The 25,405-nt window shown below is 40.0% G+C and overlaps 1 pseudogene; it reads left to right on the top strand.

Moving 5' to 3' along the window:
- The first annotated feature begins 885 nt into the window (after nucleotides 1-885).
- The window catches only part of LOC137254329 (trypsin-1-like), a 28,785-nt pseudogene continuing 4,265 nt past the window's right edge, over nucleotides 886-25,405 (top strand).

Consider the following 25,405-nt stretch of genomic DNA (forward strand, 5'->3'; position numbering starts at 1 on the left):
TGAGCTGAAAATAGTTTTAAGCTTAATTTAATTTAATTTAAACTGCGAACCAGCGGCGGAATATGTCCAAATAGATCTTGCGTGTCGCAAGGGGGCCGGCATGTTTAGGCCGACAGCCCAAACTCCAAACATAAAAGGTCGCCCTCGCATTTTTCTTATATCGGTTAACAGTGCCAGTCAAATTGTTTATGTTAACCATACAAATGAACATCGCTGGAATAAATAAACAGTTTGACTGGCAAGCGGTATTGACCTGTTATGTTCTTTTACTTCACTTGTTTTCACACATCAAGGAGAAAGGACGTATCCCGCCACAGTTTCCAGCTTCACCAACTAAAAGGTAACCTGCAAATACATATATATATAAATTGTTTAATCTTTATCTTCAATAAAGACTATTTGTGAATATTAAAATTCTAATACCAAACTTTTTCTTCTTTTCTACATTAAATCTTGACCGGCACCATCCCTGAGCTGTGGCCCGGCCAAGACACCTAGAAGATTCCGAGTGGTTTTTCGAAATTTGTTTGTAAAAGAACCATTAAAGATGCAACTGGATCTATATCTATATACATAATTAAATTTTGCACCTATAGGTTAAACTTGCTCTACTCCCTCTGAGCTGGTCAAAAGCCTCGCAGTACTCAGCTAAATGCCTAACCTTAATTATTTAATGACTTCGATTCGCAGGCTGCTTGCCGTACAAGCCCTTGGAAAATAATGAACGCGAATATCACCAAAATTATTATTTTTTAGATAAATCGAAAGCCCATTGCAGTACCGCTATAGGAACGTTCTATCATAGAAAACATTAATTGGAATAAACACCAAAATGTATCCACGTCGAAGCGTCCATCCGTCCCGAGTATAAAATTGTTGTTGATAATGGGTTACAGTAATAAACTGTTAAGCATATTTTGCCGCTTATTGGAAGGTATGAGTGAGGAGAATAGGTGCACATTTTGGGTAGAAAAAAGTGTATGGATATATTCTGCCATTTATAGAGAAAATGATGCCAAACAAAATACCCAATGCCCTTAATAAGTCAGTGGGAGTGGCTTTCTTTGCGCATGTTTCGCTAGTGCTGATAAGTAGCTAAAGGAAAGCCTATGGGCAGATACTGGCGCGCTCAATATTCCCAATACTCCTCGAGCCTTCCTCTACAGCTTTGCCTTAAAGCGTCGGTCAGTGAGTGGGCACCGAGGGCTAATATTGTACCTTTAGGAAATACTGCAGAACACGGGCTTCGGCTGGTATAACCCCAGCTGCCATTAGCACTTTTCACATAACAGCCACAGCTGTCATAAGGTGCCTATCATAAAGCGTGCACATATTTGGGCCCCTATGCTGCAAGCAAGCGAATAGTAATCTGAGTTCTGGCTGTTCCATTTTTAGATGACCAATCCGACTACCTCGTGAGAAGCACATACTACACAAAGTAAAGCAAAGAGCGCCTTCGTCATCATCGCCACCCCTATCCTTTCGGCTTCGATACTAGTACGCGCTCCGTAGACCCGCTGCCACTGATCCAATACTCTTCTCCGCTTCTTTGACTGCTATCATACCACCACTCAAGTCCAACGACCCGAACTCCAGGTTGATTACCTAGTACTTGGCCACCGGATGCTCCCTTGATTGTTTTTCTTGCTGTCGCCCACCAACGATCATCCCACTTATCGCACGCAGAACTTAAGATCACAGTGAAATTTTTAACACGCCCTTCCTTGGATTGGAAGAAAAAATAGCCTGTTCTACGCATCCTTTGAATGTAAATTCTACTTTAGTGCTTTCAGCATAAAGGCACTTTAAGAAAATTTTGAGAATTGTTTTCGATTTAGATGATTCCTTGCCGGATATTGATCAGAAACGCTCTGTAAACTCGGACGATGACGGTACCAGACCAACCTTTTCGGACACGATTTGATATGGCCATGTAAAACCATCTGATTTTCCTACTTCGTCTTTTCGAAACGATTTTTGGGTCACCAGAGTCTCATGTCTTAAATATGTGCCTGATACATTCATATTTGTGATTTGCCTCGTGCATGTGGGGTTGACAATTGGATTGAAGAAGCTATGAATTGCGCAGGCAAGCCCTTGAATACAATTAAATGACCTCGGAAAGTTCATTTACGTCCACAGCCGTTATCAATGTATAAAATGCACCTTTCAAAGTCGTACCCCATTACAGCTTTTAATGTGTTACAGCTTGTCTCTATTCCGCTTTAATAAGGAAGATTGCCACACGACTTCGCTAAGTTTTGGTATGAGTTATAAAGTGAGGGGCCCTTCAAGAGCTGGACTGAAGTGAAGATGGGGTCGGCAGGCAGGAGGCAATTCCATTCTTCACCGACGAGTTCAAAATAGTCTGCAGTGTAAGAACTGTTGACTCCCCTTCCGTCTGTATTCCCCACTCCGCTAGTATCTTTTAAGCGGAAGTACTGTGTAAAGATAGAGCATGTGGACTCCTGGGGTGAAGTCAGTGTAGAAGCCGAGGCAAGCACGTTATGCAAAAAGATGTAGGACAACGAGCAGTCGGACAAACTTGCAAAAGCAAGTGTATTAGTGAACGCTGCTGAGGCGGTCGGGATACATCCTGCACTCATATCAATCCAAAGAAAATTAAAAGAAGACATTCAAAAAAAAGAAAACTTTAGAGTTACTGCCACAATCCCAGGACACTGTATGCTGGGCTTACACGTTGAAAGACTGGGGAACCTAAAAATAACGTCGATTCTCCTGCATCTTCCAATAAGATTCCCTTAAGTATATCTTCCTGACTACCATGATAACTCACTTCACAAAACGTCAGCTCTTTCAATAAGGAGTCTTATAGCTCGCAACTTAGGATACGCATTCCTTGTTTCGTTTGCGAATTCATATCATTAACGCTGACCGTATATGGAACTACTAAAGTGGCTATTGTGTGTCAGTTCATTTAGCGCCGCCGATGCAGCCAACCTACGCTGCGTGATTGAAAATCTTTTTTATTGTTGTTTTCACTTGCAACATAATTGAAAGCAAAAGAAAGCACTAGCCAACAACATGCTGACGAACATACTTCTGTGCATATGTACAGCAGTCGACGGGTGAGTAGCGTTAAAGCTCGTCAAATTTTAATGCCGGCGCACACAGATGCCACCAAATCAATCAACATCTTTTGTGAGCAACACGAAGATAAAGCAGTCAAAAATGTTGCTGTTACAATGTTGTTGCCACTGGCTAGGTCTGTTTGTCAACAGCTTCCTTTCAAATCGTACTTATGAATAACTAACTTGATAGTGGGTTACTGTTGCTTTCATTCCAAAAGAAAATGAAAACGGAATCGACATGAAAAGGCAAGAGTTTGCATAGATGGGCACTTTGCTTAATGCAATTGTATGCAGACTCGAACACAGCCGCAGATCGAAAGCACAACGGCTGCGCTAGCTAAGTCAAAGTATGCGAAAGGTCGAGGACGCTTTGGAGTATAAGATATTGTACATGTACAAGAAATCGAAATGTGTCTTCAAGCCAATGTTTCTTAACTACAATGTGTTCATTTACATTTCTTAAACAGTACAGTGGCGAGGAAATAAAAAGAAGAAAACACAAATTGTTCAGCTTTTGGTGCATTATCTCGGAGCGCTAAAGTTTCCAGTATAAGTCATGTAAGAGGTTTCAAGTTTGTAGCTTAAAGAGAAATTTCCAAAAAGTGTATTGCAAGATGCCCCGTTTTGTACATCCTTTTACTACATATCACGAGAGAATAAAGAATCACGTCACTTAGATGGGAGAGTGTCTGCTTTGTCAGAGCGTTGCATTCGCACAAAATTTGAACCGGCTTTTCTTTCAGCCTCAGCGACAGATTTGTGTATCGGATAGATTTATCTTTCTTAAGTGATATGTTGTAGTTGTTGTTGTAGCGATAAGAAAACTCACCGGTGGCCTTGGGGAGTGTTATCGATATTGATGGTCCTTTTCCGAATGCAGATCCGGTACGTGTCGGTAACATGCACCATTAAGGTATTAACCCGACCATCTTGGGAATGATTTAGCATAACCACACGAAACCTTCAAGGCCATACCTGCTTAGACTAAAGTGTTTGAATGATACTCTCATTGCTGGGAGTATAATCAATTTGGCTTTGCTGTGGGCATTCAATCGAATATTGTCTAAGCTGCTTTCTTTCCCAGTTATTTATAATATCATTAATATTTGCCTTTGTGAGTCCACAGAAGGAGCCCTAAACAATAAAGTGCTGCTATAGCACACTGCTTTGCTAAGTAAACATGGCGCTCTGAACCATATGAGAGGTTTAAAGTTTACAACTTGCATTGCCGTCGTAGTCTGAACTATTTTAAAAAGATTTAAAGTTTTACCTCCAATTAAAATAGCTCAAATATTGATAATTAGGTTTCTTAAATTTGTATTGAAATTTGGGGACCGGCATGAAGTAATTCACAAAGGAGCTTTCTCAAAATTGCAGGCCCGGTAAGGCGGAGATAAGCATAATCGGCAAAACCTTCCCGAAATAGGGGCTGTAGTTCATCGTAACAGACTTCTCGACAATCTCGCAAGCTCCGACGTGTTGAGGAATATTCTCACGAAAAAAGGCATTTAGTGTCGAAGATTCGAAGGGGTCACATACTAAAGATATAAAATGGCCTTTTATGTAAAAAGCTTTCGGCAGGTAAAGGGTTTATGGTAGAAGAACGGATAGTCGAAACCTGAAGTATATTATTGAGGCTAGAAAGACCAATGTTGAAGACAAGGCGTTTTATGTTGCTGCAAAAAAAAAAACACGTCTCAAAAATTTAGAGAGAAAATTTAGGGATATGAGAATAAGAACTCTTACTGGCTACTACACGGGACACTGCGGTCTACGATATCACCTAAGTAAATTAAATCTATCTGATACCCAAATTTGTCGTTTCTGTGAGCTGGATGATGAAACGCCGGTTCACATTTTCTGCGAATGCGTCGCTCTAGCTAGGCAGAGACTATCCCATCTAGGTGGTGGGACTCTTAATCCCTATGTGATGTGGAGTAAAAAGCCTGAAGAGGTACTTAGATACATCAAGAGCCTCCAGATACAAAATTAGGTTGAAAGGTCTTGCACAATAGATCTGCACAAAGGTCGTAGTGCTTCCAGACTAATTACTAATAATAATAATGGGGATATGAACAGACAAGAGCAGCCCTCTTAGCAGTTGACTTGTTCAAAGCTTTTAACACAGTGAACCACAACATGTTACTACAAGGCTTGAATGGCTTACCCTTTCATTTTGTTTTAAAAGACGTATACTCTTAAATTCTCAGAAAACCTGGGCATCCTTACAGACAACTGATTGATGAGACGCCGTCTTCCAGGAATATAAGGGGCCATCTCCGCAAGCACTAAAGAGGAATCCTGCACACAAGAATTCAGCCGTATGAACCAAAAATGCATAAACAGGCTCTCAGTCTCATTTACAAATAGGCGGCATAGTCTTGTGCTGATAAATGCCTGAAGAGCCACCTTCTCAATTTCCTATACTCGAAACTAGCAATATAGGAAAGCAGAATTCCCAAGGTGACGCACTTCACTCGGGCCCAACTTCGATCTGGATACTGTAACAGAATAAATTCTTACTTATACAGAATCGACCTCGTCATTTGCAATATATGACCTGTATATGATGTGTCCCCACATGGCAACAATCACTATTTCAATTGCAGTGTAGAGCTAATGCCTCTAAAACCTATGCCAGTGTGGTCTAACCCTATTAAAACCGCAAGCTTCCTAGAACTCCTTTAGAGTATATCGATGACAAGAACAAACTCGACTGCCTCTGGACCACTCGAACTATCGGATCGCCGCTAACACAGGCACACCTAACGCGGGAGTATTCAATAATCTTTAGCCAGCTCGGGTAGCTGTAAATAAATTGAAATAATAAGGAAGTGGTGGTACTGAGTGCCGCCTTTCACAAAGAACATTGTTATCTTCAGATGGAAGTGTGGAAAATTGTATGCTTAACCCGCTAACATAACCTCACCCATGATTAATCTCACGCTTATGGATATGTCAGGTGGCGTAAACACTATTTTACAATCAAATCCAATCGATTTTTTCGCACACACACGCACGCACTCACTACCAACTATAAAATTCCAATAAATGAAAATTTAATAAAAAACAAGTAAGGAAGGCTAAGTTCGGGTGTAACCGAACATTACATACTCAGTTGAGAGCTGTGGAGACAAAGTAAGGGAAAATCACCATGTTGTAAAAAGAACCTAGGGTAACCCTGGAATGTGTTTGTATGCCACGTGTATCAAATGGAAGGTATTAAAGAGTATTTTAAGAGGAAGTGGACCATAGTTCTATAGATGGACGCCATTTAGGGATATCGCCATAAAGGTGGACCAGGCCTGACTCTAGAATTTGTTTGTACGATATGGGTATCAATTGAAAGGTGTTAATGAGTATTTTAAAAAGGAGTCGGCCTTAGTTCTATATGTGGACGCCTTTTCGAGATATCGCCATAAACGTGGACCAGGGGTGACTCTAGAATTTGTTTGTACTATATTGGTATCAAATGAAAGGTGTTAATGAGTATTTTAAAAGGGCGTGGACCTTAGTTCTATGGGTGGATGCCTTTTCGAGATATCGCCATAAACGTGGACCAGGGGTGACTCTAGAATTTGTTTGTACGATATGGGTATCAAATGAAAGGTGTTAATGAGTATTTTTAAAAGGAGTGGGCCTTAGTTCTATATGTGGACGCCTTTTCGAGATATCGCCATAAACGTGGACCAGGGGTGACTCTAGAATTTGTTTGTACTATATGGGTATCAAATGAAAGGTGTTAATGAGTATTTTAAAAGGGCGTGGACCTTAGTTCTATGGGTGGATGCCTTTTCGAGATATCGCCATAAACGTGGACCAGGGGTGACTCTAGAATTTGTTTGTACGATATGGGTATCAAATGAAAGGTGTTAATGAGTATTTTTAAAAGGAGTGGGCCTTAGTTCTATATGTGGACGCCTTTTCGAGATATCGCCATAAACGTGGACCAGGGGTGACTCTAGAATTTGTTTGTACTATATGGGTATCAAATGAAAGGTGTTAATGAGTATTTTAAAAGGGCGTGGACCTTAGTTCTATGGGTGGATGCCTTTTCGAGATATCGCCATAAACGTGGACCAGGGGTGACTCTAGAATTTGTTTGTACGATATGGGTATCAAATGAAAGGTGTTAATGAGTATTTTTAAAAGGAGTGGGCCTTAGTTCTATATGTGGACGCCTTTTCGAGATATCGCCATAAACGTGGACCAGGGGTGACTCTAGAATTTGTTTGTACTATATGGGTATCAAATGAAAGGTGTTAATGAGTATTTTAAAAGGGCGTGGACCTTAGTTCTATGGGTGGATGCCTTTTCGAGATATCGCCATAAACGTGGACCAGGGGTGACTCTAGAATTTGTTTGTACTATATGGGTATCAAATGAAAGGTGTTAATGAGTATTTTAAAAGGGCGTGGACCTTAGTTCTATGGGTGGATGCCTTTTCGAGATATCGCCATAAACGTGGACCAGGGGTGACTCTAGAATTTGTTTGTACGATATGGGTATCAAATGAAAGGTGTTAATGAGTATTTTTAAAAGGAGTGGGCCTTAGTTCTATATGTGGACGCCTTTTCGAGATATCGCCATAAACGTGGACCAGGGGTGACTCTAGAATTTGTTTGTACTATATGGGTATCAAATGAAAGGTGTTAATGAGTATTTTAAAAGGGCGTGGACCTTAGTTCTATGGGTGGATGCCTTTTCGAGATATCGCCATAAACGTGGACCAGGGGTGACTCTAGAATTTGTTTGTACGATATGGGTATCAAATGAAAGGTGTTAATGAGTATTTTTAAAAGGAGTGGGCCTTAGTTCTATATGTGGACGCCTTTTCGAGATATCGCCATAAACGTGGACCAGGGGTGACTCTAGAATTTGTTTGTACTATATGGGTATCAAATGAAAGGTGTTAATGAGTATTTTAAAAGGGCGTGGACCTTAGTTCTATGGGTGGATGCCTTTTCGAGATATCGCCATAAACGTGGACCAGGGGTGACTCTAGAATTTGTTTGTACGATATGGGTATCAAATGAAAGGTGTTAATGAGTATTTTTAAAAGGAGTGGGCCTTAGTTCTATATGTGGACGCCTTTTCGAGATATCGCCATAAACGTGGACCAGGGGTGACTCTAGAATTTGTTTGTACTATATGGGTATCAAATGAAAGGTGTTAATGAGTATTTTAAAAGGGCGTGGACCTTAGTTCTATGGGTGGATGCCTTTTCGAGATATCGCCATAAACGTGGACCAGGGGTGACTCTAGAATTTGTTTGTACGATATGGGTATCAAATGAAAGGTGTTAATGAGTATTTTTAAAAGGAGTGGGCCTTAGTTCTATATGTGGACGCCTTTTCGAGATATCGCCATAAACGTGGACCAGGGGTGACTCTAGAATTTGTTTGTACTATATGGGTATCAAATGAAATGTGTTAATAATAATTTTAAAAGGGAGTGGGCCTAAGTTCTATAGGTGGACGCCTTTTCGAGATATCGCCATAAAGGTGGACCAGGGGTGACTCTAGAATTTATTTTGTACGATATGTGTATCAAATGAAAGGTATTAATGAGTATTTTAAAAGGGCGTAGGCCTAAGTTCTATAGATGGACGCCGTTTCGAGATATCGCCATAAAGGTGGACCAGGGTTGACTCTAGAATTTGTTTGTACGATATGGGTATCAATTGAAAGGTGTTAATGAGTATTTTAAAAAGGAGTGGGCCTTAGTTCTATATGTGGACGCCTTTTCGATATAACGCCATAAACGTGGACCAGGGGTGACTCTAGAATTGGTTGTACTATATGGGTATCAAATGAAAGGTGTTAATGAGTATTTTAAAAGGGCGTGGACCTTAGTTCTATAGGTGGATGCCGTTTCGAGATATCGCCATAAACGTGGACCAGGGGTGACTCTAGAATTTGTTTGTACTATATGGGTATCAAATGAAAGGTGTTAATGAGTATTTTGAAAGGGAGTGGGCCTTAGTTCTATAGGTGGACGCCTTTTCGGAATATCGTTATAAAAGTGGACCAGGGTTGACTCTAGAATTCGTTTGTACAATATGGGTATCAAACGAAAGGTGTTAATAAGTGTTATAAAAGGGAGTGGGCCTTAGTTCTATAGGTGGACGCCTTTTCGGAATATCGTTATAAAAGTGGACCAGGGGTGACTCTAGAATGCGTTTGTATAATATGGGTATCAAACGAAAGGTGTTAATAAGTGTTTTTAAACGGAGTGGGCCTTAGTTCTATAGGTGGACGCCTTTTCGGAATATCGTTATAAAAGTGGACCAGGGGTGACTCTAGAATGCGTTTGTATAATACTGGTATCAAATGAAAGGTGTTAATGTGTATTTTAAAAGGGCGTGGGCCTTAGTTCTATAGGTGGACGCCTTTTCGAGATATCGCCCTAAAGTTGGACCAGGGGTGACTCTAGAATTTGTTTGTACGATATGGGTATCAAATGAAAGGTGTTAATGAGTATTTTAAAAGGGCGTGGTCCTTAGTTCTATAGGTGGACGCCTTTTCGGAATATCATTATAAAAGTGGACCAGGGTTGACTCTAGAATTCGTTTGTACAATATGGGTATCAAACGAAAGGTGTTAATAAGTGTTTTAAAAGGGAGTGTGCCTTAGTTCTATAGGTGGACGCCTTTTCGGAATATCGTTATAAAAGTGGACCAGGGGTGACTCTAGAATGCGTTTGTATAATATGGGTATCAAATGAAAGGTGTTAATGCGTATTTTAAAAGGGTGTGGGCCTTAGTTCTATAGGTGGACGCCTTTTCGAGATATCGCCATAAAGGTGGACCAGGGGTGACTCTAGAATTTGTTTGTATAATATGGGAATCAAACGAAAGGTGTTAATAAGTGTTTTAAAACGGAGTGGGCCTTAGTTCTATAGGTGGACGCCTTTTCGGAATATCGTTATAAAAGTGGACCAGGGGTGACTCTAGAATGCGTTTGTATAATATGGGTATCAAATGAAAGGTGTTAATGAGTATTTTAAAAGGGCGTGCGCCTTAGTTCTATAGGTGGACGCCTTTTCGAAATATCGCCATAAAGGTGGACCAGGGGTGACTCTAGAATTTGTTTGTACAATATGGGTATCAAACGAAAGGTGTTAATAACTGTTATAAAAGGGAGTGGGCCTTAGTTCTATAGGTGGACGCCTTTTCGGAATATCGTTATAAAAGTGGACCAGGGGTGACTCTAGTATGCGTTTGTATAATATGGGTATCAAACGAAAGGTGTTAATAAGTGTTTTAAAACGGAGTGGGCCTTAGTTCTCTAGGTGGACGCCTTTTCGGAATATCGTTATAAAAGTGGACAAGGGGTGACTCTAGAATGCGTTTGTATAATATGGGTATCAAATGAAAGGTGTTAATGAGTATTTTGAAAGGGCGTGGTCCTTAGTTCTATAGGTGGACGCCTTTTCGGAATATCGTTATAAAAGTGGACCAGGGTTGACTCTAGAATTCGTTTGTACAATATGGGTATCAAACGAAAGGTGTTAATAAGTGTTTTAAAAGGGAGTGGGCCTTAGTTCTATAGGTGGACGCCTTTTCGGAATATCGTTATAAAAGTGGACCAGGGGTGACTCTAGAATGCGTTTGTATAATATGGGTATCAAACGAAAGGTGTTAATAAGTGTTTTAAAACGGAGTGGGCCTTAGTTCTATAGGTGGACGCCTTTTCGGCATATCGTTATAAAAGTGGACCAGGGGTGACTCTAGAATGCGTTTGTATAATATGGGTATCAAATGAAAGGTGTTAATGAGTATTTTGAAAGGGCGTGGTCCTTAGTTCTATAGGTGGACGCCTTTTCGGAATATCGTTATAAAAGTGGACCAGGGTTGACTCTAGAATTCGTTTGTACAATATGGGTATCAAACGAAAGGTGTTAATAAGTGTTTTAAAAGGGAGTGGGCCTTAGTTCTATAGGTGGACGCCTTTTCGGAATATCGTTATAAAAGTGGACCAGGGGTGACTCTAGAATGCGTTTGTATAATATGGGTATCAAACGAAAGGTGTTAATAAGTGTTTTAAAACGGAGTGGGCCTTTTCGGAATATCGTTATAAAAGTGGACCAGGGGTGACTCTAGAATGCGTTTGTATAATATGGGTATCAAATGAAAGGTGTTAATGAGTATTTTAAAAGGGCGTGCGCCTTAGTTCTATAGGTGGACGCCTTTTCGAAATATCGCCATAACGGTGGACCAGGGGTGACTCTAGAATTTGTTTGTACGATATGGGTATCAAAAGAATGGCGTTAATGAGTATTTTAAAAAGGAGTGGGCCTTAGTTCTATATGTGGACGCCTTTTCGAGATATCGCCATAAACGTGGACCAGGGGTGACTCTAGAATTTGTTTGTACTATATAGGTATCAAATGAAACGTGTTAATGAGTATTTTAAAAGGGCGTGGGCCTTAGTTCTATAGGTGGATGCCTTTTCGAGATATCGCCATAAGCGTGGACCAGGGGTGACTCTAGAATTTGTTTGTACGATATGGGTATCAAATGAAAGGTGTTAATGTGTATTTTAAAATGGCGTGGGCCTTAGTTCTTAAGGTGGACGCCTTTTCGAAATATCGCCATAAAGGTGGACCAGGGGCGACTCTAGAATTTGTTTGTACGATATGGGTATCAAATGAAAGGTGTTAATGAGTATTTTAAAAGGGCGTGCGCCTTAGTTCTATAGGTGGACGCCTTTTCGAAATATCGCCATAAAGGTGGACCAGGGGTGACTCTAGAATTTGTTTGTACGATGTGGGTATCAAATGAAAGGTGTTAATGAGTATTTTAAAAAGGAGTGGGCCTTAGTTCTATATGTGGACGCCTTTTCGAGATATCGCCATAAACGTGGACCAGGGGTGACTCTAGAATTTGTTTGTACTATATGGGCATCAAATGAAAGGTGTTAATGAGTGTTTTAAAAGGGTGTGGGCCTTAGTTCTATAGGTGGATGCCTTTTCGAGATATCGCCATAAGCGTGGACCAGGGGTGACTCTAGAATTTGTTTGTACGATATGGGTATCAAATCAAAGGTATTAATGAGTATTTTAAAAGGGCGTGGGCCTTAGTTCTATAGGTGGATGCCTTTTCGAGATATCGCCATAAACGTGGACAAGGGGTGACTCTAGAATTTGTTTGTACGATATGGGTATCAAATCAAAGGTATTAATGAGTATTTTAAAAGGGCGTGGGCCTTAGTTCTTAAGGTAGACGCCTTTTCGAAATATCGCCATAAAGGTGGACCAGGGGCGACTCTAGAATGTGTTTGTACGATATGGGTATTAAATTAAAGGTATTAATGAGGGTTTTAAAAGGGAGTGGCCCTTAGTTGTATATGTGAAGGCGTTTTCGAGATATCGACCAAAATGTGGACCAGGGTGATCCAGAACATCATCTGTCGGGTACCGCTACTTTATTTATATATTTAATACCACGAACAGTATTCCTTCCAAGATTCCAAGGGCTTTTGATTTCGCCCTGCAAAACTTTTTCATTTTCATCTACTTAATATGGTAGGTGTCACACCCATTTTACCAAGTTTTTTTCTAAAGTTATATTTTGCGTCAATAGACCAATACAATTACTATGTTTCATCCCTTTATTCGTATTTGGTATATAATTATGGCAATTTTTTCATTTTTCGTAATTTTCGATATCGAAAAAGTGGGCGTGGTCATAGTCGGATTTCGGCCATTTTTTACACAGTTCAGATAAGTACGTCAACTGAGTTTAGTAAAGATATATCGATTTTTGCTCAAGTTATCTTGTTAACGGCCGAGCGGAAGGACAGACGGTCGACTGTGTATAATAACTGGGCGTGGCTTCAACCGATTTCGCCCTTTTTCACAGAAAACAGTTATTGTCCTAGAATCTAAGCCTCTACCAAATTTCACAAGGATTGGTAAATTGTTGTTCGACTTATGGCATTAAAAGTATCCTAGACAAACTAAATGAAAAAGGGCGGAACCACGCCCATTTTGAAATTTTCTTTTATTTTTGTATTTTGTTGCACCATATCATTACTGGAGTTGAATCCTGACATAATTTACTTATATACAGTAAAGATATTAAATTTTTTGGTAAAATTTGACTTTAAACAAATTTTTTTTTAAAAGTGGGCGTGTTCTTCATCCGATTTTTCTAATTTTTATTGGGCATACATATAGTAATAGGGGTAACGTTCCAGCCAAATTTCATCATGATATCTTCAACGACTGCCAAATTACAACTTGCAAAACTTCTAAATTACCTTCTTTTAAAAGTGGGCGGTGCCACGCCCATTGTCCAAAATTTTACCAGTTTTCTATTCTGCGTCATAAGTTCAACTCACCTACCAAGTTTCATCGCTTTATCCGTATTCTGTAAGGAATTATCGCACTTTTTCGATTTTTCGAAATTTTCGATATCGAAAAAGTGGGCGTGGTTATTGTCCGATATCTTGCATTTTAAATAGCGATCTGAGATGAGTGCCCAGGAACCTACATACCAAATTTCATCAGGATACCTCAAAATTTACTCAAGTTATCGTGTTAACGGACAGACGGACGGACGGACGGACGGACATGGCAAATCAATTTTTTTCGGTACTGATGATTTTGATATATGGAAGTCTATATCTATCTCGATTCCTTTATACCTGTACAACCAACCGTTATGCAATCAAAGTTAATATACTCTGTGAGCTCTGCTCAACTGAGTATAAAAAGAGTCAACTGCAACTTCAATAACTTCCGTAACTCTTCTTAAAAGACGACGCCCTAAATAAACGGAGATAAATTGAAAACCTGTTGATGAACAAAACGTTTATCGGCAAAAGGCCACCGATGCCACCGACGCATACAACAAGCTTTCAATACAGTAAGGAGGAGCAAAAACAACATCACGGAGTAGCAACAGCAGCCGCAAACGACATGGCAACACAATCGAGTCCCGGCTGTTCAGATTGCACTTACTTCATTAGTGAAATCTTGAAACTACCAGTTTTCTTGGATGAATCATTTTAGACTCATTGGAAATGGTTCTTTAACAGTTTTTCAAATTTTCTGATATATTTTTCCGGTTTTTTTTCGATTATTCTTAAGCCAGTACTTGGCTTTTAATTAAATGTCTTTCGTGTTTTTACGAAATTGATTCGAGGTTTAGTTAGCCACACTTTTCGGCACATATTAGATTCGAAGGGAAAGTACTCGGTTCCTCTGTTATTTGCATCACAGTTGTACATATTTACAACATGGCAAAGTGCATTGGAGTGCATGTTAAAGACACGTTTAAACAATGATTTAATGCCAATAAATAAGTTTAAACATTTATTAACGATAATTAATATTTTTGTAATTTGGCGGCAAAATTTGCTAAACGTAGAACGCCAGAAACATTCGTACGCATACATATGCACAGGCATACTACACCTACCAAAAAATGTGAGCTTTATATAAATCTAAGGATAAAATGTATTTTACAAATTACAGAAGCACGTACTGGGACCTATATTGTAGGAGGTTAGAAGCACTATTGTCCGCGGCGCCTATCATGAATGCAGTCTTATTTGAAACTGCGGTAGACGTCTGGTATAAAGTTTTACATCTACAAAGAAAGTTATCTTTCAATAGCCCTGCCATTTGAAAGGTTTCTAGTGGGAAGGGCTTCCACTATAAGCCACTTTGGTAAAAGAATTTGCTCTTCAACAGAACCAGGAGAAGTAAACTACTCTGCGATAGAGGCTCAGGGAGATTCAAGGAATCCCGCTCCCACTGGTACTTGATGGGCGTGAATGGTGGCTGGGCAATGGGTAGTGAGGAATCGGTGAAGCTTCTGCAATCATCAATAAACTCCTTTTTGGGTTGTCGGCAATTGGTGGCTATATAGTGATACCTTTTATCCCATGCGTGATAACAAACTTGTGTGACCTATTATTTCATTCAACCTTAAAGTTTTTTTGGTAAACAAAAAGGGTTCCCATCATTTACAGCAGTTTACTTATAATAGGTTATTCACTTTTATTCCAAACGCTGTCAAAAGCTCTCATCTACCTTCTTAGGACTTCGAACCCTTCAGTTCTTCGTAGATTCAACTCAGTGCCCTAGAGCGTCAGATTAATCTGTACGTTCGGTGCAGGACTCTCCGGGTACCACTATAGGTATCGCAGCATAATTATTGCAAATAACGAAGTCTCTCTGGGTGCCTTTCTAGACATCAAAGAAGTGTTTAACAGGACTTACTTGGAGCTATTGAAAGATCTCGGGTGGATTTAGGAGGAGAGGAGGTTTTGTTTGAAGTCATAATAAGATTTTGTCCAACAAAACTTTCACGATTAATGGGGTGGAACCGAGAAAATACTGTACAAAATCACGTGACCAAAGGGTGATCTGTCTCCTTTACTTTTCGTAGAGTTACAGGTGGACTTCGAAACCAGTGGATACCGAGTTGTTGCGATCAGAGATAATATGTTAATCCTAGGCAGGAGTAATTTTCCGGATACTCTTCGCGGTGCTCTTTAGGGTTATCTGGATATGATGTATAAGCGTTCCGAGGCATATCGATTGGCTGTCAATTCTACCGAAACGGAACTAGTTCTTTCATGGAAGATTAGAAGATACGAATGTTACTTCCTGACTATTTTTTAATTATACTGGCTACGAAGGTGTCTTGGATGTTCAATATTTATGAAGGCTTTGGTTGTTTTTTAGTGGGGCTACATAAAAAAAAACTGGGCCTTCACGCCAAAAGATCAAAAATTTCCTTTTTTCACGAATAGGTCAAAGCAGAAAGCGAAGGTTGGTCTCGCAGTTTTCTGCCAAGAACTCGATACAAACAGCAAGCTGAAGCTGCTCAAAACTCGTATGTCTTCCAAGCGGAAGTTGCTACTATCAAAGATGTCGCGGATGGGATGATATCCAGTGCTACAATTATTCGAGAATATAATACCTACCTCGATAACTAAGCGGCTTTTAAGGCTCTGGTTGAGACTCTGGGGCTCTCGAGGGTGGGCTTGGAATGCCTAACTTCATTTAATACTTCGAATTATTAGAATTATTTATATTAGATTAGATTCATCTAATCATCGCGGGATGGAGCAATATCCCACGCAACTGTCACGGTGATCTCTTACTTCGATATGAGTGCAATTTGAACGGAAGTTTAGAGAATCCTGAGTTCTTCTGTACACCTGTGGTCTGCCCTTGTACAAGTGGGCAGCGACGGATATGGCGCTGGTCCAATATTTTCTCTTATATGGTGGCAGAATCCATCTGGCTTAAATTGATGACAGGAAATCTATCAAAATAAATGGGTTCACTAAAGCTCATTTGGCCTTCGTGAAGGAATTTCTGACGGGTCACTGTCCGATGGCAGTACGTGCGCTACATCCCAATATACAGGAAACTCCTTCCTCATACAAAGTGCAGCTAAATTAAATAAGAAGAGTCACCGACTCACTGCCATCCTATTCCTTATTCTTTCAACAACTTATACAACTTTTTGTTGGGTATGGGTATGGATTTTGCTCAGCGGTCAGCCAAGCCGCCAATCAAACATATGTATCCATTGAAGAGTGCGTTTGCATTTCATTGCAGGTGAAAAGTGAAACTCCAATTATATGCCATAGTGAAGAGTACAAAGTTTTGGCGTTGCCAAAAACTGCACGGGTTGCTTGTGTTGTCTTAAATCGTTCAATGGACGCCACCAACGCCAAAATAGCAAAATAAAAATCTACATTATCCCAATCCCAATTTTCCACAGGGCGGGAAGGAGCCCGAATTGAACTCGTTTCGGTTGAACTCTCGTTATATTATATTAGTCTAACTTCTTTGTCATTTGAGACAAGTCATAAGGTTGGATAAGAAATAGATAGTAAGCTGCTTTAACCAGGTAAGACGTTTTTCGGGAGTGATTTCTAGTCATTTTCAGCTAACAATTCAATCAGGTTCTTTCATCTGCTTATGGTTTCAACAGCGATTTTCTAGAATGATTGGGATTCAAATTAGCTTGTCTAATTGGACTGAGAATAAGCTTAGATCAAAAGTACATGTAGTATGCGATGTGCAACCTATCATTTTGTGACGAATCTTAAGAAATTCTTGATTAGGTTAGGATGAACTGGCCGGTCCATGAGGACCCCACATAGACTGAACGAGCCCGTAGTGTTAACAGAAGTTTGTTTTAACGACCAACCTGAAAAACCATATCAAAAAACAGGACTTATGTTATAAAATAACTCCATCTTCTTGGCAATACTAGAAGCTTCCTAGGACTTAAGCCACCTGATGCTTCTAGATATGACAGCTGTATCACTCCTAATAGCTGAAATCTTAGCCTGGCAAACGCAGGGAACGAGCACAGAACGTGTTCGATCGTGTCCTCTTCGAACCCGTACTTCCTTGATCTACTATTACTGACCAAGCCTAATTTAAAAGCATGTGACGCCAGAAAGCAGTGTCCAATTAGAATACCCGTCATGAGTCTACAGTCCTCTCTTTTTAATGATAGAAGCAACTTTGTTAGTCCAAGGATGTAAGACCTACACATAACTTTGGACACTTTACAGCCCCGCGCTTGAACGCACGCCTTTCCTTATTCCTCAGTCGATCGTGTGCACCCCTCGCCTTCGTTTAATCTCGCCCAGTCTAATTGGGACGTCTACGGAGCAAGCTTTAAGGCATGCGCCCTTTTAAACTAGTTCATCCGCTTTTTCGTTCCCATATATTCCCATATGCCCTGGGACCCAATATAGATGTATGCTTCCCCCTGTCCCGATTCTCTCCATAGGCTCCTTACAGTATAACATGCATCTAGATGCTGTGCTATTCGAGATTATTGCCTTAATTGCAGATTCACTGTCAACATAAAAGTTAACACGGTTGCAGTTTAAGATATTATTTTCCAGGGTTTCTATAGCTTTGGTCACGGCTAATATTTCCACTTGGAAAACGATACAGTAATACGGCAGCCTGTAGGATCTGTTTATATCCAGATCAACACAGTATACCGCAGGCCCTACTCCTTGCACTACTTTGCAACCATATTTGTATATATGTATCACCTCGTCCACCATTTGATCACTGTTGCTTCTTGATTATTCTGCACCTTCTTTTATCGTTCGAATCGCTGAACTGTCAAATAAATAACTCAAATATTCAGTTTAATAAAATTATATTTATTTGCAACCCTAATATGGTGGTAGTCCTTTATAATTGAATAAATCGCATCCTACTTTTATATCGTTTTAAAATCAAACTGATTCGTTCGCCTCTCTCTCTCAGGGTCTAAACTTCTCCCGAACAGCCTTCTCGAATAGTTGCTTATTTAATTTTTGTTTCGGTATCTCATTGGATTTTGATTTGGATTTATACATGTATATCTGTGGTTTATACGTTTATATAAAGTCATATGTGCTCTTTATTGCTGTGTATATATCTGTATCTCATATTCACTGTTGTCTTCTGTGTATATGTGTGTATATGCCTGAGTAATATGTGCTCTTTATTACTGTGTACATGCATGTGTGGCTGTTTTTGTTTGTGGCTCTATTTCAGACGTCGGCAAATAGTGGAACAATTGTTCGCACTCAATTCACATGTATTCTCATTCTCTTTAGTTTAATAGTCGCTGAGCATTTGGCGCAGTAACATGGATTGTGTGCGTCGCTCTATATTAGGAGTACATATTTTGTAAACAAAAATATGAATTAGGGGATACATATTCTGCAAAAAATGTATCTGGGGATAAACCATTATTTTACTGAGTAGAAATTGAAAAAAAAAGTAATAATAAACGATTATGTCTTGTTGCTTGCTAATAAGTGAATGAACAGCTTAAAACGATGTATCAAATGACCTGCGCGCTCTAACAAACCCATCTGCATTTTCATTTTGCCGACGTGCTCTATTTCATCTGCTTACCTTGCTGTGGTTGTTGTAGAGCATTTATTACTAACGATATGGTGACGTATCAAGTTTTGCTCTCTCTCTCCCTAACAACTTTTCTCTGAATTATTTTATGTTACAAATACACCCAGAATGACAAACCACTGCCTAGGGGCAACCCCGTTTAAAAACACTTTTTCTAAAAAGTTTTGAGTCTACTTTTCCTGGACTTGAGCGTGAAACCTTCGGTTTGATGGGCGCCGTCAACCTGTAATTTGCACCTCGGCAACAAAGATCACAATCCTACTCTAAGCATGCAACTGCGAAAAACTGTGTTTTACCATGCATTTTTGGCAACTTGGTTGAAAAAGGTTGCAACTCATATATGCCACAGGTTAGTGTGATGTTTTCCTTGAACGCGTTAAAATTGAAGAATGTGAGCGATGGATTGCGAAAATTACTGTAACAAATCTCGAATTTGTAAAAAGTTGAAAAATAAATAATGGAAAACAAATGTGTCGAAGAAATTAATAGGCCAATCACTCCATTATGTATTTATGGAGTATGTTCATGAAAAATTTGCTAACATATTTTAAAGCAAACTAGTATAAGGGTGACCAAAAACACTAAGCATTGTCTGTTCAAATAATTTTCTAAAAAAAAAAAATGGCTTTATTAGGTGACCCAGTGTTTTTCCATTTATACACTCACTACTTCTCTTACTCGCTAGCAAATTTCCCACTATTCTCACTATTCGTCTCCTACACTCTCTTTATCTCTATTTCTCTATCCTTCTCACTCAATCTGTTTCTCTTTTTTACCTCCTCCTTACCACTCTTTGTGCCTGTCTCCCCATTTCATCATTTTCATCTTGTTTAACCTGCCCCTTGCCCACTTTATCGCCTCCTCTTCTATCATATCCTCCACATGGCAACTCTATCATCGTATCGATCTTTATATCCATCTCCATAAGTATATACATCTGCATCACTCCCTTTCTTCCGCATTCTCTCTCTATCATTCTCATTGTCTTTCTTTCACTGCCTCTTTATATTTCTCCCCATCTCTCTCTGCTCCTCAATCAGATCACTTACCCATACCTTACGGCACATCTTCATCACTATCCAATAATATTTTAGTTATCATTCTGTATCTTCATAATCCTCTTTTCTAGGGGCTTCTTATCCGTGTCCATAATTCTCTGCAACTCCGTCACTATGTAATCCCAAATTCATACACCTTTTAATTTTTTTCTTCATCAATATCTGCGAATAAGGTTACCCTCGATACCTGAGCCTCATCACCTTATATCTCACCCTCTATGCATTAATCAAAGTTTGCTCGTTGTCGTCCCAAGCACCTATAAAATGTAAACGCTGCCAGCCAACCTGTAGCTATTTTTGGAACTATTCCATTTAGTCTCAGATATCAGTGCATTAATACATGCATACAAAGAGCCCGATGTTCTCAATTAAACGCAGTATTCTGCCACATTTGCAGATTAAGGTGAAACCGAATAAAAGTGGCTGGTGGACTAATATCGGACCCACTAAAACCGTGATGGGACTCACCTACTTGCCGAGTTCAACATTATTTAATATATGGAACAGGTACGGTTAAGATACTTTCTGACTTTCGCCTGGTTAAGCTCTACCGGCACTACCAGTAGTCACACTACATATCCGGGACTGAATAGAAGTCTTGAGAGAGACCTTGACAACAATTACTTAAACCAGAACAACGTGGATAAGCAAAGAAATTAGTGACTTATTGAGGGACAGACGAGTCTACATTCTTCATTGAGAATTACTGATAACTATAGTACAAATCGCCCACACCACAATCTAAAAAAGACGCGAAGAAAGCTCCGAAACTTATCGATCCCAGCAGTGGAAGTTCCAGGTGGATGTGTTGGACTGACTTTTCTGATCAGCATGGGCGTTGGGATTCGATCACGACCCGCAATGCATGCCCATCTTCGGTTCAGTATAAAGTAGTTAAGATGGTGAGAGGAAGAGGTTCAGCGAATCCGGCGAAGCAGCTTTGCACCAGTAGAAAAGCCCGCTGCGAGGAACTATAGATAGATAGGCGGTAGATGAGTTCCTACCCAGCCCTCCAGGGAATGAGATTTTTATATCTAGGTGCAACTATTTAGAGATTGAAGTCATCTGTGTCTCTGGCCATAACACTATCCCAGCTAACTGTCATGCATATCTTATTGTCCGTTTGGGTTCAACTTAACCCGAGAAGGATGTCAGAGTTCCGTTGGTCACCTGTGGCCGGTTACTGTACCTAAGAAGAGTTTAGGGATGAGTAGGTCGGGTGGTGAGGGATTCGATCCCCACACGCAGTGCTGCACATCTTCGGGTCAGTCAGCCTAAATTAATTAAGATGCTGAGAGAGGAATGGGCTCAGCGAATGCAACGAACCAGCTCTGCGCTAGTATAAAAGCTCACTGCAAGAACGATTGATAGATAGATGGTAGACGAGTTCCTACCCACTTCTCTTCGGATCGGGATTTGTATATCTATATGTAACTATTTAGAGATTGAGGTCACCATAACACTATTCCAGCTAACGGTCATGCAGATATTATTGCCCGTGTGGCCGGTCACTGTATAGATGGACCCCGGGTCCACCTAAATAAGGTTTAGGGATGGATAGCTGTTCAAATGAGTGTCTCCTGCTGGTGGATATAAGGACTCTCCCTTCCACTTTCGTAAAACATCTTCACTATTTGAGTACCAAAGCAAAATCTCGACATCATCCGTCGCTTATCGGGTAAAGAAACTGAAGCTGCCTGTTGCGTCCACTCTAGTACGTGTAACAACAGCCGCTTGCGGACGTACCACATAGTCGTATGAATATTGGAAAAAATAGATATCAATACTGATGCAAGTATGTATATATGTAAAACAAATGAGTGTTCGAAACGCGATTGAACAAAAACACTTTCGCTGCATTTGCATTTGACTTTGGCGTCGTGTAATTGAGAAAAGTGAAAAATCGCCAAGAGCTATGTAGCGCAAGTGATTAATATGCAAGACCGCAAGACTGGCGACACTTGCATGCCACAACTTACACCGTTAGTTAGGCATTGTTACACCTATGAAAATGCGTTATTTATGCTTGCATTGTTGTTGTAGGATTTGTTTTAACGTACATAGATGAGCTGCCCGACTGTCACGCGGTCACTGGAGCAGTGTTGCAGTATCACAAGTTAAATGAAAGTGAAAAAACCAAAAAAGTAAAAATAAATAAATAAATTCCAGGCCACAACAGAAATTAATGATGTTGTCAATAGAAATGCAGTTTCCGTTTAATAGGCTAAAACTTGAAAAATTTGATTCAGTAACTAACAATTTTTCATCGCTACTGCTGGTTTATGTGGTTATTATTTTCCGAGGGGCGAGCTTAGCTAGGAACGATGATTTTTAACAAAATTTTTTTGAAGTGTCTTTTAAAATCAGAACAACTCGCATGACTTCCGCTATACCTTCCGCAACCGGATGATAACATATATGTTAGTTTAAGTACTCTAGAATATCGAGCAGCACCGCATGGACTCTTATCTGGCAGTGCCCCCTTAATAATCCAGTCACCTTCACGGGAAGAAAGGTATCAGCTATATTAAGCGTTTAACATCAACAACTGCCCAGAATGAACTCAACACTTGGCAGGAAAACATATTTCCAGATGAAGACTGCAAATGGCCACGCTACTCTAAAATCAATTCCGACTCAAAACTTGCAGATTGGGCTAGAAGACCCGTGCATCAATAGCCATAAATGTAGATTTGCCCTGACACTCTTATAATTTTTATCGAACGGTTGCTTAAGGCGACAGCGAGCGTATTCAGGCACATAACCCCACGCTCGAGCGCACAATTTTGTAGCCTATTTCAAAAGTACTTAAACATGGCATATTCGATACTATCTCGTCTATCTCATCCATCTAACGCCAATCAATGCAGGAAAAATTATTTTAAACCTTTTAAACTTTCGGCTGACGCTAAGCTTCTGGTAGAACCCGCTTCTGTTCAACCTTCCCGTATAGCTCGGGTCCATGCTAAGACAAATTCATAAGCCCTACCTCAGATGAGTAGCCCACTTCACTTCCAAAATTGTAAGGCTTACAGCCGTGGCAGAAATTGGCGCATGGAAATCTGTCTTGCTAGAATGCCCATTTTCTTTAAGTCTTAATTTTCGGTATAGAAGCCTCGATGCAGCTGCATCCACCATTCCAACAATGTCTTCGGGGTATGTACTAACATTGTAATTAAAGCCAGAGTAGGTGTTGTACGGTTGTACGAATAGCACAGGTGATTCCTATTATTGCCATTCATTCCAATCAAAACCATCAATGGTTGATTTCTCTCTCTCCAGTGTTTGCAATGGACTCTTGGCAACTGTACGGGACAACTGAGCTTAATTTTAGGCTCTATACTCTATTTTAAGCTTCTATGACAGTTTGCTGTCAAGTGTGATGCCAAGGTGCTTCTTAACTTTATATACCATAATACCATCGATACGCCGCTAACGAGAAGGAATACAAGAATTTTTAAGCTCCTTATGAATAGGACAAGGTCCTGTCCGACGAGTAGCCCCTCATTCTTGTTCCTGGTCCCGGCGTACGCCTTCTCACACTTCTCTGGACCACTAGCACTCACCTCCACTCAGCTGTCACAGGTCTTCCCCTACAGAAGTTTATTGATAAACAGGAGTAGACATGATTCAATACAAAAAGCTATTAAAGGATTCCCGACAGCTGTTGACACTACATTTTCGAACGCCTCTTCATTGTCAGCCAAGAAAGGCATCAACTACGAACTCTTTGCGCAGGGTGAGGATCAGAAATACCACACAACCTCTCTTCACCTAAATACTTCCTTGATTTCTATAACATTTATAATATATAATATATATAATATTTATATTATAATAAATATAATATTTATATATACTTTTTTTATAATGATTTGTGCAAATATATGCAGTTCTATATAGTGATGCACAAAATCTAGAACCCGGATCTATAAAACCGGGTAATTTAGTTGCAGGTCATGTTCAATCGCAATCGGATTTAATGAAACCAAAAGTTTAAACTTATTTATTAAATTAGCGAGCAGACGTTTAATCCGGTTTGATTGCCCAACAAGTCACTAATTGTTTTTACATTTTGCGATCTGGTGCTGGTTGGAGAGTCAAAGGGATCTCAAATTATGCTCTCATCACCATTATATGGCGCTTAATCGATTAAAATTTTTTGGCTGTTTCGTAACAAGTCACGCTAGCTTACCCTGTTTCATGATATTTGTAACTCAGTAGAGGTCTTCCACTTCCTCTGTTTCCAAAATACTCAATGCTCGTTCGTTAAGGCTAATCATATGAATATCGCCTGCATATGCCAGTAATTGTAAGCTCTTATAAAACATAATGTCCTCACGGTTTATTTCCTAGAATTATCTTCTGCAGCAGTAAGTCAAAGAAACTCCACGAAAGGGAGCCATTTCGCTTGAAGCCTCGTGCTCTTTCGAAAGATTTCGAAAATTAAAAGTTGAATTGTAGTCAACGAAAAGATGCTGAATGTCCATTCTTTTATTGCACCAATGAGGTGCAATCAGTTCGTTGTCTTTGGGCTTCAGTATTTCGCACGGAACGCTAGATCAAACCTTATACCCGACATCAAGCAAACTGATTCCGCCGTAATTGTCGCGGTTTGCGGGATCGCTTTTCTTGTGGATTTCACAGAGCACACTTAAATACCAATCTAGAGGTATGGGCTTATCTGACCATATTTTGCATAGAAGTTGTTGCATGCTCTTTAAAAACTCTTCGCCTTCGTGTTTGAACAGCTCTGCGTATGGAAAACGTTCATTACCTGGCGCATTGTGATTTTTTAACAGGGATATTGCGATTCTCACTTCATCATTGTCGGGTGCCGGAGAGTGTTTTCTATCAACGGAGATTGGGGTATCGGGTTAGTCTTCTCCATCGCTAGATAGCAATGAGAAGGAACGTTCTCTCTACAACTTCAGCACACTTCGTACGTCAATTACCAGGTTGCATTATCATTCCTGCAGGAATCTGTTCCGGTCTTGAACCCTTCTATCATCCGCCGAATTTTTTTAATATAATTTAAAAAAATACCATCACGCAGAATAACTTCAATATTTTTTGACATAAAATTGTGACGTAGGGTTGGTTCCAGGATGCAGAAATGGCAGAACATACTGTACATGTGTATACGGATGGTTCCAAATTAATGGAAGGGTTCGGGTCTGCAGTTTACTGCATCGATCCAGAAATAACTAGACCCTACAGGCTGCCAGATTACTGCTTCGTGTTTCAGTTGGAATATATAGCCGTGAGGATAGCAGCAGAAGTTCTGGAGGAAGCGTGCTCAAGCTGCAGTCGCGTCAATATATATATTGAAAG

Source organism: Eurosta solidaginis, chromosome 5 (assembly GCF_040869045.1).
Source record: "Eurosta solidaginis isolate ZX-2024a chromosome 5, ASM4086904v1, whole genome shotgun sequence".
Classification (NCBI taxonomy): domain Eukaryota; kingdom Metazoa; phylum Arthropoda; class Insecta; order Diptera; family Tephritidae; genus Eurosta; species Eurosta solidaginis.